Source organism: Schistocerca piceifrons, chromosome 7 (assembly GCF_021461385.2).
Source record: "Schistocerca piceifrons isolate TAMUIC-IGC-003096 chromosome 7, iqSchPice1.1, whole genome shotgun sequence".
Classification (NCBI taxonomy): domain Eukaryota; kingdom Metazoa; phylum Arthropoda; class Insecta; order Orthoptera; family Acrididae; genus Schistocerca; species Schistocerca piceifrons.
In genome coordinates, this window is record NC_060144.1 from 394032167 (window position 1) to 394045612 (window position 13446).

At 39.5% G+C, this 13446-nt stretch overlaps 1 protein-coding gene across 1 annotated transcript in view; it reads left to right on the forward strand.

The window, feature by feature from the left end:
- Positions 1–3603: 3603 nt before the first annotated feature.
- LOC124805169 (neuropeptides capa receptor-like) overlaps positions 3604–13446 on the forward strand; it is a gene marked incomplete at its 3' end in the record, with an annotated part of 1111251 nt that continues 1101408 nt past the window's right edge. The window contains exon 1 of the mRNA XM_047265654.1: positions 3604–3721. The remainder of the gene's footprint in view (positions 3722–13446) is intronic.

Consider the following 13446-nt stretch of genomic DNA (forward strand, 5'->3'; position numbering starts at 1 on the left):
TCGAATAGGTTGCCAACAGAGCGCACGCCAGGCTCAAACAGTTCTACCCAATGCTCAACAAGGAAAGTACATTGAATAGTAAGGTCTCGACGTCCTTATACAAGACACTGATTAGACCCCTGCTGAGGAACGCAGCTCCCGTCTGGGGATACGAGCTCCTACAGGCCTGCGCGGCCTGCAGTTTACAAAGTGCTACTCATCAGTAGCAACGATCCACCCTACACACGCACCGAGTATCTTCACAATGAAAACCGTCTTGAGACCCTCAACGAAGTATTCAAAAAACACGCCACACGACTACACAGGAACTCGAGACACTCGAACAATACTTTCATCCTTACTCTGGGAAACAATGCTCTCAACCGTAAGTGGAAGCGTAAACGGCCCAAGACACTACTATCAAGGGCATAACGACCTATCGAAAGCTAAAATACACCCACAAGCGACAAACATCAGCAAGCCCCTGAATATCAGCAACGTTGACTGGATATACCAGCTGCTACTGCTATTAAAGCCGACCACCAGGCTACAGCAGGGAGACCGACAAGCTCGCACACTGACGCACAAACAAATCACCAACATTACCCTACACTGTGAATCTGATATATGGCCTACCGGACCTATACGATGATGAAACTAACTGTTTCAGGAATGCTGACGCTGACCGAGATATCAACACTGGCACCCAAAGGCAGCTCCAGAGTAACAGCACCGCACAACGTCAAAGGTATCGACCTGCATGATACCAAGTACTAACAAAGTCTACCCTTTGTAACGCCGCTACCCTTTGGACGCAAAAATGAAAAACATAAATCTAGTCCTCACACCCCAATACAAGCCCGAAGCCAAAGATCCAAGTTTCATCAACAGAAAAACAAAGTCCCTCTGTACTAACATTGCATGACTAGTTGCAAGTAGACTGAAAAGAAAGCATTACAAAAAGAAGTAGAAACGAATGTTGGTAACAAAGTAACTTAGTGTTTTGAAAAAGAATAAAAACAGGAATACAGTTCATTAGTTTCAAGATAAAATAATAGTAGATCGCAAGGTAGTAGACTTGTAGGTCACTGAGTATAACAAGTGACCTCAAGGAAAACTCCTTCTAGAAAACTGTTTGAGGACACTGCGAAATACAGAAGGTAAAGTTCTACTTTGTTAATGTGCTTCTGGCGCTTGCCTTGTGGTGTCGTAACTGAACTTGTGCGCTCAGACGTAATATTGGTAGGCGATACGAGATGGTTTGTTACATTTTAAGGATTTGCGATGTGCTAGAAATGATTAAAAACTGAAAGAGGTAAATCAGCAACTTTGAAAATATCTTTGAATAATTCAAGCTAGGAAAATAACCGAATATACTGTCTTAATTTGATTATCATCAACGGAAGACTGAACTTAGACCAACTGAGATAGACAATTAATAGTTCAACTGATAGGAACTGATGGGGAATATACCTAAACTGCGTTATAGTAAATAGCGTAATGTGGATCTTGCTGCAAACTCTTTGGCTGAATATACGTAACTAATTCCACCCATCTGAAAGAAAAGTTACTTCTTTAAGATAATGATAGGATGTGAATAGACTAGAATAAAGCAAAATTTACAACATTTGACATTTCTTTTAACCCATTTAATATTACTTGCTCATGAAACATTTATCTGTGCGTCAACATAATCAACAGAGCGCAGCGTTCATAGATATTCTTTGATGCTCTAGAAAGTTATCGTACCGATTCAGACTAAGTAGCTCACGCGAATTGTAAACTTTCATAGATAAACTCTGGATGTATATAGACTGTAATCATGATCAGGGCAATAATCTCACTTTGTATGCATTTACGTGTAGCTCGGCTCGTACACGTCGGGGAGCAAATATTCATCTGAGTAAGCCGGTACCATTCACACGCACTAACTGTAAATAAAGTGCAGGAAGACGATTCTCTTTTCGTGACATTCCTCCCGAACATTCTACCGAGAGCTAGCTGGAGCCTGAGCATCATTGATTAACAATCAATGAATATAAAAGGGGGAGTTACGCCTTGCATGACCTCTTGCAGGCAGCAAGAAAACCCGCTACTGCTCTCACGACCCGACCCAGCTATTGCATTTCTTTTTTTTTCCCTTGACCCTCACCTTGGCACTTTTTTGGTTCTGACCCTCAAACCCCTACCCTTCGTTTAACTTTCGACCCAATCTACTTCCAGATGAGCGCATGTTAATGGTTACCCGTAACCATACGTACGCAATCATAGCAGTACCCACTTACTGCGAGACATCACTCTAGGCGAACGGTCTACCCGACGGGAGGCCCTAGCCACACGGCACTTCCATTTCCATCTCTCTAGTGAAAACTAACCCTTACGCAGAAATGGCAGCAGACCTTTTGTGTTGGCCATCACGCTGGTGTGGGCGTTGGGGGGCTCGACCTCTTAGAAAAATGTGATGGCCAGTATTTGCTTGGTCCAACTACAGCTACATGGTGGAAAAAAGAAATTGCAAATAACCTCAGAAATACATGAAAAAAATTTGCCTGACTTCGCTAAGGAGCGACACCAAATCAGTATTCACTGCTAGCCGATGAGTCACAGTTTATAGTGATATCCAATGATCGTCATGCCAAATGGTTGCTTATGTCCTTTAGGAAGTTCGAACTTTTAGTGACATTTCAACTTGCACTTGAGAATGACTGCAACGCCTAAGTCATAACTGCGTGAAATAAATGAAAAGTCTACTGACGGAAATTTTTTCAGACATGTTATGTATGTAGCGGGAATGCTGTAGGTCTGCTGTTATATTTACGAACTCGTGAACTCGCTATCCTTTCTGAGAGAGTGGAGTCAACTTGTCTCCGACAGTAGTCACAAGTGAGATACGACAAGTTGAATCGTCGTGCATACGGACACAGTGGGTTCGGTGATGACGTCATAACACTCACTGGCCATTTTAAAAGACTATACAGAGCTCTTTTCTGATCTCTGATTACACACCTGTTCCCGCCTTGACTCACGTCAGCAGAAGACGGCCGACTGGCGCCACTCCTAAACCGTCCACAGCTCTCCACTGCAACGAGTGTATCCGTTTAATGGGGTCACAAAAGTAATGCTCGATAGCGTATCTTCATTCATCTCTCGTTTTGGTCGCAAGAAATACGATAGTCCTACAGAGAACTAAGTAGATCTATTTATTTCCATGGTTTGATACTTATGGACTCGCTGTAAATATCTTTCTAGCCGAAATCGGAAGATTGATATGTTTAGAATGTCACAAGAAATCTGAGTCTGTTCGCATAGCTTAATTAATTTCCGAGCGATGTCGGTTTCCGAAGCTCGACCCCGCGGCACGCTTCAGAGGGCCGCTGGGACAGACCACGGCACTTTGACACCTTTGACGCCAACGCCGCCACCGCCGACGCTGACGCCATTTAGTTGCGGCGGCGTCCGCAGAGGCGCTGCCGGCGGCGCCGCACGCATGTCTGGCACGGCGTGTGGCCGCTAGTCCGGCGGCGGCGTCGCTTGGCGTCTGTGTCCGCGGGGGACGGCGTCGGCCGAGGCGAAAGCGCGTCGCGTAGCGTCGCGGCGCTCAGGCCCCAGTGCGAGAGGCTGCGCCGCGGTACCACGGGAGGCGGCTGAGGTGGTCGCGGCTCGCCCGCAGCCAGACATCATCTCACGTTGCCCGAAAACGCGCCAGTGCGGCACCGGCCTCTGCTGTCTGCCCTCATCAAAGGTAATCACAGCTGGTGACGTGGGTGGTTTTACTTTGCGGTGGACATGTGAGAATTTTGAAGCCAATGGTACCTACGTTTCTACTGTGGCTTATCATTTCATTTGCTGAATAAATTATTGTTTTATTTGCAAGGTTGATATCTATGGAAAGCGAATAAGAAACCTAACGAGTCAACGATTGTAATTCATCAAAACACATTTCGTCAAAACGCGTTTCTTGGTCTATGCTTCATTATCTGATTACATACTAGTCACAATCCTGGCACTAAGTTTAATTTGCTTCAATTTGCCCCAACGTGACATTTACACTTTCCTACACGAAAATAAGTGTTGAAAATTGAGCTTATACTGGGTTCCGAAATTTACAATTTCCAGATAAAATGGCAATTTTGTCTTGAATAAAATAATTTTGGGTAAAATAAATTTGAGTTGGCAGTTAACCACCCTGTAGATTATCTCAGCAAGTCGATCGAAACATCGGCAATGTAGTTATTTTAGTTTTATATCTTAATGAAGGGGCCTAATATCCAAAAATATTTTATTCAGAATGACACCGGGAGCCTAAGAACTCATAGCACTCATTTGGTGAATAGTTTAAACTTAAATTTCTCAACACATCGCAACAACAAATCTATAATTTTCATCTACTTGTATTACAAAGTACTTCACGTATTTCGCAACTAATTTTTAATTTTGCTTCTAACAACACTCCTTTGACCTTACGTTTTCAATATCTTAAGTGGTGTATTCACCAAAATAATTTTAGAACAATTATTACATTATAAATACATTTTTAAGTCAGTGCATTATTAACCTACAAGTACTACTATGAATAAACCCCACCTGTTATTACTTAACATAACGTACCTAAATCCAAATGATCCAAAATCAAATATTAATAGTTAAGAAAGTAATTATTATGATGGTAAAGATAACTATGAAGATTGTGAAGGCAGTTAGGGGAATAATATTAGGAAAAACAGTCTCAAAATCCATTTTGAGAAGACGACAAATTGTTATTAACATCTACAAGATAATCAGCGCTGTAGAAGCAACTGAGGACGAATGCACGCAGATTTCAACAATGCAATGAATGTAATCCTAACTAATGAAAGTACTAGGGAGTGGAATTTGAAAGCTGTGTCGTCTGAGAAACCCCAGTTGTCAGGAGCAACCACTACTGTCAAACATATGAGTAATTCTCTTTCTTTGTGAGAATTTGTGATTCCTCGTCACAATAGAGAGTAATCTATTTACAAATGTAATGTGTTGGTGAATTTCTATAGATATACGTTAATTTATACGTCAGTAGTAATTTTTCTTATTTATTAATGACACTTTTGAACAACATGAATCAAACAGCAACGTCTGACACCTCAGTCATGCCTTGTTAGACGGCATTACAGTCAACAAGGGAGCAGCTATGTACTGTAGGTATAAAACTAGACTCGTGTCTAAACATTATTTCCATCATGATCAGATGAGTCTGCTTAACATGATGACTGTACGTCTTTCGTGTCCACGTTGTTCGATAAGCCAGTAGACTTTACTTTTTTCTAGCAGATCGTTAGATACCTGACAACCATTAAGCTGTAGTCATCAATCAGTTCCTCACACACACTGAAAAAGAATTTTCCACCTACATATCGCGACGATTACCGACAACTTTGTGTGAAATAATTTATCGAAATCAGAACAAAATGAAATAAAGAAAGCCGACTCAAATTGAGTGAAGGCGTTCGTCTGATCTACGCATCGTTCTGACGACTAAAAAAACTGTAATTACGTAAACTAAACAACATTGTGTGTTGAAGGATAGAACTCCAGTAGTGCAAACTAAATATTATTTCCAACTATAACTTTTATATACCTACAGACTTCTGTCACGAATCAAGTGTCCTATGTGAGGTAACCAGTGATATACTGAATTGTATCCTAAATTACTTTGGAAATTTTCATTTTCAACAGAAGCTGCTGACTTTAGTCCAAAGACTGGTTTGATGCAGCTCCTCTCACTAGTTTATTCGGTGCAAATATATTTTGCTCTTCATACGTACTGCAACCTACATCCACTGTAACTCACTAAATGTATTAAAGTCTTAGTCTCACACAACATTTACTGAAACAGCGATTCATTAATATTTTACCAACGTATCCAGGTGCGTAATGATGTATTAACTAAAGGGAAGAGAAATATATCATTAATAGGACTCGGAAAAAGATATGTTCACTTCGAAAAAATAATTACTAATTGCTGAAAGGCTGGCAAATAGATGCAGCCACAAAGACACAGTGGTGACCTCTATGAATTCCAACATCTCTCTCTTCCCCTCCTTTCTCATTTTTTGCTGTAATACTAGATAAATTCTCAAATCTTTACTGATAAATGAGAAACCAAGATTTTTTCTTCACTTTAACTCGTTTCCGTAGCCAACAGCAGCGAAGTCACTGTGATATAGGTACACCTGCAGGAATTAAATGGTTCCCTCAGCCTCATGGCAGAGAAACCTACGGTAACTGTTGGAATATGATGATAATGTTTGGTTTGTGGGACGCTAAAATGCACGGTCATCAGTGCGCTTACAAAGTCCCAATGTTGACACATTTCAATTTTTTCACAATCCAATCTAGCCACAGTCACGAATGATGATAATGATGTTGATGATGATGAAGATATGGTAAGCACGACACAAACACCAGTCCCCGGGCAGGGAAAATCCCCAACCCGGTCGGGAATCGAACCCGGATCCCGGTGTTGCAGTGGCAGCAACGCTAGCCACTAGACCACGAGTTGCGGACCTGTTGGAATATACATTCACATAATCTTTTACTATACGGTGACAACATACGAAAAATGTCGAAACGGACAGTTTTCTGACTGTCTTACTGCACAAATTTCCATCAGAAGACCAAGAAAATGATTTTCACTTTTTCATTTTTGGGGATCGCATACCCACTTCCGCGAAGGCACCGGCCTTAAGAGCAAAATTCCCAACCTAGTCGTAGCTAGTGTACCTCTGCCTTCTAAAGGAGCGGGACTTCGTCACATTTCACTCTGTGGCTACCGTAGACGTAGAGACAGGTGTTTACATACCATGATTGGTATAATGTAGCTGTAAGCCCGACACAATTTTTGTGTTATTCTACAACCTTTCACTGTTAATTAACAGCCCTTCTTTTCATCCTGTTAATATACTAACATATTTAGATTTGTGTCAATATACTTCTAATCGTATGAGTACCAGGAACATCGTCATTTTTGTCAAGGTTGAAATTTGTGCCTCCACTCCGGTTATTTCTCATTGAAAAATGCGTAACGAGACACTGACTTATCATAGTACAAGCAAATAGCTCTAAATCTAACTTGTAAATGTTCGCAATGACAGAGATATGTTTATGTGTGAGAAACGCAAATTATTTACGTTCTCAAGTTTGTCACTTAAAAGACAGTCAGCGGTTATTATTTGATGCAGATCGTGTTAACTAAAATATGATTCACGAAACAGATATTTTAGAACATCCACAATTCGTGTTTTTCATTAATAAATATCAACGTTAGTTCACCAATCAGCGATAGAAGAAACAATTAACATTTGAAAATAATGTAAGTAGTTCAACAGGACAAGGAAAGCGATACCTGTCGCGGCATAAACATTGCTATGAACAGAAGCGGCGAAATATAGATACGCGCTTTAATAGCCATAGAGAATATATTCGAATGTAAATGAATATTTTTCACCAACGGACAATAACAGCAGCGTATTCAGCAGAAACAGTGCAATCATTCATTTTCCTCAAATGAAATGTTACGTAAGGCTGCTAGCTTTAACGGAGGCTTCACCTCGCTATGGCCCATTTCATCAAATCTTAGTCACCCATTTTTCAATTATAATGTGAGCGGATTACAAAATATTACGTTGGAAGGCTCAAAAACCTACCTAACCTCTCAGAGCGTTTGAGAAAATTATCAACATTCGGCTGAATTGGTACCCAAGTTGCAGCCTGTACCTGCGTTTCATGATAAACAAGATTTGGGTGCACTGATAGCGAATTTAGGTATATCATACCATGTATCAGACAGAAAGCCGTCTCTTCCCGTATCCAACCATATCCATTATATGTATTGGCTCGTAACCAGTAGCAAAGAATAAACTGTAAATTTACCGATCTTATTAATTGAGTGCTAAGCGTGCGGCAGTAGATCTTGCATTGACGACGCTGTAGCTTATCTAGTGTTATACCTTGTTTCTTCGACAACCACAGCTATTACATGGCTGCTACAAAAGCAGATGGAAACAGTTTTGACTGCGATACAAAAGTTTTTGGAACACTGTTCCTGGAAAACAGCTATCTCTTAGTGTTTTTACTTATTTACTTAACACAGTTGTGGTCGCATTTAAGTCGTTAGTTTTTATTAGTAGATGACCTGTTTCGATCTTCTAAAGAGATTATCATCAGATACACATTTGTTGATGACAGTAGAAACAGCTGGAAGTGTTCTCCATCCAGCGTGGACGGACCTGCTCCGAGCCAGCGATTTCTTCTGTCAACAAGGAACGAAGATCTGATGGTGATGATCTCCTTAGAAGATGGAAATGGTCATCCAAAAGTAAAAATTAACAACATGTATGCCAGCACGACTGAGTTTTACTACAGTTGTTGTGATACAAAATATTTTGCTCCAATGTAATGCAGTGGTTTTTAAGTCAGACGTGTTGCAAGCCACATTGCATGTAAAAACCTTTGATGATCGACTGAATAACCTCCAGTGTTTGGATATCTCAGTTTTATCTGTCTATTCAGCAACTACAGAGATCTGAAGCTGTGTTCCGCATTTTCCGCCATTTTGGGCAAGCCAGAAGTAAATTCGGCGACAGCTACATACTGTTTCTTGATATGCTGTATGATGCTAGATTACATAACGCTTAAGCTGAGTAGAAGTTTCGATGATAAGGATGGTATTTTATATATTCTCCTCACAAGTTAGTTATGAGTCTACTTTCGCAGCAGCACCCTTTTCCGGTGTCGCACACGACAGGTTTTTCCTGTGTCGTGAAACATTTCGAAACTGTTATAAAGAGGAAATGCTGCAGGAAGAAAAACGACTTCTGCGTATGTTACTATTTTACATTTACCAGTCCATCGTTCGTATAACTGTATTTGTTCATATCGTCCTTATTCATTTAGTTTCTAGCTTGTTGCTTCAACTGTTGCTCCTCAGTTAATTTCCCAGAATAACGTAGTTTAATTCCCTGTCTACATTTCGTGATTTAGTGTTTCTGCGATTTTCCTAAATCATTTTATGTGAGTGCTTGCAAAGTACTACTGAAATAACAATGGTATGCCTGGTACTTTCGTACTCGCGTCAGATATGTACCATTTTATTGGTCATTCTGTCTGAGTTTGCGCTAGCGGCATGTCAGTGTGAAAGCGTCAGGGAAGATCTTTGTTCATAATCTGCAGACATGATAGAATGCCACTGTTGCACCTTGATCTAAAAATTATTAACTCGACGAAACGAATTCGTTACTCGCTTCCTGTATTGAAATTTGTCAAATAATCCAGATAGGACTTTAATCTGTAACCTCCGTACACACTCTACAGCTCGGTATAGCAACATCATAAAATTATACAATCTTTTCTGCAGCTTCCTGGCGGAAGAATCTTCAGTTTGTTAACATACATTACGTTAAAAAGTACAAACACGTGTTTCTGTTGCGAAATAAGGAGAGTACAGGAAAATAGTTTAACGACATTGTAATCGTAACAGCTGCAGTTGGAATTTTATAAGTAATGAGTACTCGGCAATGAGTGATATCACCTTTCTTATACGACCTTCTTCGATACGTTCATTAGTATCATAAATATTCTAAGTAATAGCAGATATTTCCTTCTCTGTTGGTTTGTTTGAAATATGCGCAAATCTAATCAGCTATCTACACTCTATTTTTATTTCTGTTATTACTGCAGTGTAAAGAATAAAATTGCCATAATTTTCATAGTGATTGAAAATGAGTCACAGCATCATGAAAACTGTTTTGTACTCATTTAAGTGTTACCGTTGGACGTATTTCTAACTTAGAATTTAAATGTACTGTAGTGACTGTTATTCAGACTGCTGGCTTCAGTCAACAGGACATGACCGGACATGAAATGGTGTGGGATAACTTCCTACTCTAAGTACGATTAGTCAGCGTTGAGATAGCTTCCATTCAACGTTAAACATAAAAAAATTCTTGCACTAATCCTCACCTGGCTAGGTAACTCGGTGGTTAAATAAACGCGGCACACATACAAGACGCAATGGGTTTTAACTATCCTGCTTGTAATCATGGTCTTATGGTTTCATGTAAACGTAAAAACATTTAGGGGAATTCATTTACATATTAACGCTGCAAGTATCTTGTGTTTCACGATTTCCCCTTCCCCTTCCCGCTTAGCAAGGAGTATGGTGACAATGGTGGGCTTTATTCCCCCGTGTGAACCAATAAACCTTTCTAGTATAAATAGGGAAATGTAGTTCGAAACATGTGTATCTGTATTCTACCTGTTGACGTAATGCATGTGGTGGATGACACTTGAGTTATGTGATAAATTGTTTCTTTCCATTTCTTTCAGTTTGAAGGGATTTGAGAACAGTTGTTTCTATACCGCTATGAAAATCACTAATTTTTGCCAGGATAAATAAATAGAGTCTTGCTGTTTTATTTGCTTTCAATTCTTTGCTTTCATCATTTAGTTTCATCTGTCCCACATGTTGATTCTAACAGGCATTTTCATGGCATGTTTGTGGCTCAGGAGTGATATCGCCAAGAGGTACTTAAACTTAGTATTTGTTAAGATGCGGAATTTGATGTAAATTTAAACAGCTAAATTTTCCTAGGCTTGAAACAGAAAGTCCATATCGGACTGGATATTACAATGCTTGTCGAATAAGACATCTCGTTAGGTAACTGTACCATCCGCGACAAATTACTATGCAGTTCATCTCACCTAAGAAGTTACTGTCGCCCACGAATAGTAATGGCCGACAACACTTTCTTAGGACACGCCACAAAGTACTTCCGTTTCTCACAATGTCTCCAAATCATTAAACATTACGTTTATGAAGTAAATGTTGCGTACTGCTTCATTTAAAATCGAAATTTGGTTGGTGGATATGTTAAAGATAACTGATGAATCATTTACTAATAGCAATAAGGTGCACACGACGAGGAAACACTCAGGCTGTCACCCACACTGATTCAGTCAGTATCGCTCTTGGTGTTTTGTGAAAGAAATGTGGAAATATTTTCCCTCATTAAGTTTGGCGTTGTCTTATAATGTACTTCCAGCCTGACGGGAAGAAATTATCGGCACCTACAATTTCCATGATGCTACTGTTGCCACAACATGCAATATTTAACAATGGTTATCATCGTGTACAACCCATAGCGCTGAATACTTTTGCATTAGTTGTCCCGGATATAATAATCAAAACTGGAAATTTCAGTATTATCCCAACATCAGTAATATAGTTAAGCATATGCCGACGGCCTGATGGTTTGCAACAGATCGTGTTGTGGAATATCCATAAATTCTGATGGATGATAGAGATTTAGTCTATACGTTATTTACCCTTCATGTTGTTGCGTATTAGTGCAATGTGACTTGTCAATGGGACACCGTTGTCACTTTACACGCCAACAAACTGTGGGTACAACAGTCACCAACAGATAGTTGTAATGGCTAGAATGATAACTTAAGACCATTCAGAAGAAAACTGCTGCCCTGTATTATGCCGCTACCTGTCTTGCTTTAGAAATCTGATAACTGGTACATGTTATACTGCATTTAGTTTTAAAACTCTGCTATTATAACCCTGGTATTATACACCACGTGCTCAGCCAGATATTTCGGTATTAACAAAATGTCCGTAACTACGAACAGTGGGCTTCGATTCAGCTGCCTAACATAGCAAGGGCGCTTATACGATAGTTTGTAGGGGAAGGGGGAGTGCTAGACTTGGGGGTATGGTGAACTTTTGACACTTTGAAAGACGAATTGCGACTTTTAAATAGCAATAAAATAGTTCCAGTTCAGATCAGTTCAGATCCCGTTAAAAAACTGCATAATACCGACATTTAAATCATTTACTTCGAGGAAAAAAGACACTTCACTGCGTTCCCCCTTTCCTTCTGGTATTGGCGCTCTTGTATCACATTTCAGAAAACGTATCCATCAGAAGTTTCTTTATCTTCATCATTTGACAATAAAGGCGACGTTACTGTTATGAACGTAATACCACACTGGAAATGCCATTTTATCAATCAGGATGACAATTACTTAACTTGTTGCACAATTAACCACAGATAGTAAAACGTAGAAAACTTGCGATTCCACAAAGTGAGCATGACGGCTGGTGTTATTTTTACAGCCGTTACATGCAGATTTATTCATCTAGTTTTGTCGTTCACTGGATTGTGTATAACGAACGACCTACACATTAACACTAGTGTCCTTACATTTAATTTTTCGTATCGCTCGTATTCACAGGTTACATGGATGCATATGTAGCATATGACAGATGTGCTAAACTGTCAATATAGTTTACTTACACTTTCCTTTGGAGTTAAGTCCTATTTTTTGTCGTATATATTGTAGCCCCTTCTTAAGATTCCTCTCTTTTAATGCCGCATGTCTCTTACGCTGAACTTCGTTATATTATTAATCCTTCTGCAGTATGGAACCATCTTCCACATAGCAATTCAAATTAACAATAGACATTAGACTCTAGACTCCCACTATCGGTTACGCAGAATAAAATTGCGCACATGTCCAAAATACCTGTTGACAAGTCCATTTCTAACACTGGTATTATTCACCAACTGTGATGACAGTTCTCATTACTAGAAATGCATTAAATTCAAAATAAATGTATTTTTTTGTTTATTCTACTCTTGTATCGATCTAAACATTTACATGACATGCCTCTCAAATTTTCTGTCTACTTACCAAAATTGTCCATACATATCACGTTCATGAATCCGATCTTCATTTGCACACTTGTGAGTGTTGTGTGATTACACTTTACATCCTTGAATCATGACTTCTATGAAAATTCGTGTTTCAGTTCTCGGTTGGATATAAAGAAATTTTTGTTAGGGAATGAAAGTTGCTACTGAAATATCCCTATGAGGATTCAAAAGGCATTATTAACATACACTTTGGACTTCTGCTACCAGAATCGCTTTTTAGTCAGAGTACATTCGGAAAAGACAATACTTATTTGGCCTTAATGAGCATGAGAAGCTAAGGAGCAGCACTTCGTGAACAACATAAAAATTCGATTAAATAAATGCAATGAAAAATCTCTGCACGGCATACAGTCTACGCGAGCGAAGTCTGTAAATAGATTGCAGGGTGTGAACTGCTGACTTTCAGCGGTCCATGTTTAAAAATGTATTGGTCTTCACACATTCCTTTACAGGAGCTTTGCTGTAGGAATATATGAAACTTATTTTAAACAAACTGTATAATTTCACCAACCAGTTTCCAACATCTTAATGCGTGTTGTTGGGCATTATCACCGTCTTCAAACGGAAGCAAATCCATTATTCCGAAGTATTTAACGGTCGCTTCATTTAATGTCAATGTATTAAACGGGGGACAGGGTGGGGGGAAGGGGAATGGAAACACATTTGATAATTTTTATTGCTCTATCACTGTAGTTCAGGCATTCATATA